Genomic DNA, 1,792 nt, shown 5'->3' on the forward strand with positions numbered 1-1,792 from the left:
ACACACACACACACACACACACACACACACACACACACACACACACACACACACACACACACACACACACACACACACACACACACACACACACATATATATATTATAGATCTGTGAGATAAACCAATTTTAATTATGCTGAACTCTTGTTCACAATTGTTTTGAGGAAATTACTATCACTTTAGTCACCCTGATGACTGCAATACCGATATCGATATTTAAAGTTTAGCATCGTTAAGTAATGCATATACGGTCCATTCAATGAATCGACTCCTGCTGCTGCAATATAATGTTATTGTTTAGCAGCTACATGCTAATAAGCCCACTAGCTTTAAACTCTTGAGTCTTAAACGGTCACAAACAGCAGGATAATGAACTATGAAGACTACGAACTTTGTCGTTTATATTATTCAAGGTGCCAGATTAACGGCAAACAATTCCAAATGAAATACATGACTGTTTCACATCACACCACTCACCGCAATCACACACGCTTGAGCTCCATAGGAAGTTCTTCTTCTTCTTCTTCTTCTTCTTCTTGGTGTTTAATGGCGGATGGCATACCATAGGAGTTCGGAAGGGAATCATGGGAAATGTAGTTCAAACGCATAGAAAGCAGTGGCGTTGAGAAATAACCGAATAAACTGAAAATAAAATGCTGACTTGTTTGAAGTGTTTTGTGTTTCATAATGGTTTTACTGTTTGTATTTCGTTTAATGGCCCACAATAAAAGCAGCACAGGTCATTTAATCATCCGTTCGATGGAGAAAAACAACTTGACTGAATTTAATAAATAAACCCATCCTGAGAAGTAAATAAAGAATGGTATAAGACAAAAACAATTCAAAGAAGTAAAAAAATTTAAATAAAAAAGCGATCGCTGCAGTCCCCTGCAACCAGGGGGGTCTCAGTACGACTTAAAATACTTTAAAATAAGCCAAAACACGCATTAAAAGAATTTAATTCACCTTTTTAATAACTGTATCGTTTGAACCTGGATATATGCGGTATCCTCATTTTACAACTGTGATTTAAACCTGAAAAAGTCTTGCGAGTTATTAAAATCGTGAACAATTGGAGAAAATATTGCTGTGGACAATGGGGGACCCAATAAAGGAACACACATCAGCGTAATATGAAAACAATTACACTGATAATGTCAAAGACATCATTTCAACCGCTGGATGTCATTATTTATTCTTGTAGTGAGTGAAGAGTAAAACAGGACTGATGGGTCCAAAGATCCAGATAAGGGGATGACAGGAGCAGGAATATATATCCCTGACTTGGATATATTCATAAGTAAAAGATTATCATCTGAATTATCAATATATTCTGTTGAAATGGTCGCTATTATAGTGGGACTTGTGGGTAGAGGTGTGATTTGCTCAGACTCTGCTTCTGTCTTAACTTCATTATCCAGCCCCCAGTCATCTAGAGAAGATTTAATGAATGAGATGATAAAGGAAAGGCATATTAATAGGATTTTGTTGGGTTCCAGCCCATATGGGGGTAGTTGGATAATGAAATAAGTGATCAACTGGATATGAATTTAATAGTGATAGAACAGGATATAGGATTTTATTTAATTTTGTATATAGCACAGGACTAGATAAAAGAATATAATGTAAAAGATGTTCTGTCTCGGTTTGGAGTCTAAGGGGTTCAGTGTGGAGGACGCAGCGCCAACCGATACCTGGACTCTTCAGACACAACAACTAATATAATAAAAGAAAATCCTGAGGTGGCGAGATTGCAACTCGCCATAAAACCAAGAAGAAGAAGAAGAAGA

At 36.8% G+C, this 1,792-nt stretch overlaps 1 protein-coding gene across 1 annotated transcript in view; it reads right to left on the reverse strand.

The window, feature by feature from the left end:
• The window catches only part of LOC107603191 (anaphase-promoting complex subunit CDC26), a 3,809-nt gene extending 3,236 nt beyond the window's left edge, over positions 1 to 573 (reverse strand). Inside the window, exon 1 of the mRNA XM_016295918.1 lies at positions 480 to 573. The gene's annotated coding sequence lies outside the window, so the exon portion shown is untranslated. The remainder of the gene's footprint in view (positions 1 to 479) is intronic.
• Positions 574 to 1,792: the final 1,219 nt, after the last annotated feature.

This window comes from Sinocyclocheilus grahami, unplaced genomic scaffold (genome assembly GCF_001515645.1).
Source record: "Sinocyclocheilus grahami isolate Dianchi unplaced genomic scaffold, SAMN03320097.WGS_v1.1 scaffold342.1, whole genome shotgun sequence".
NCBI classification, from domain to species: Eukaryota; Metazoa; Chordata; class Actinopteri; order Cypriniformes; family Cyprinidae; genus Sinocyclocheilus; species Sinocyclocheilus grahami.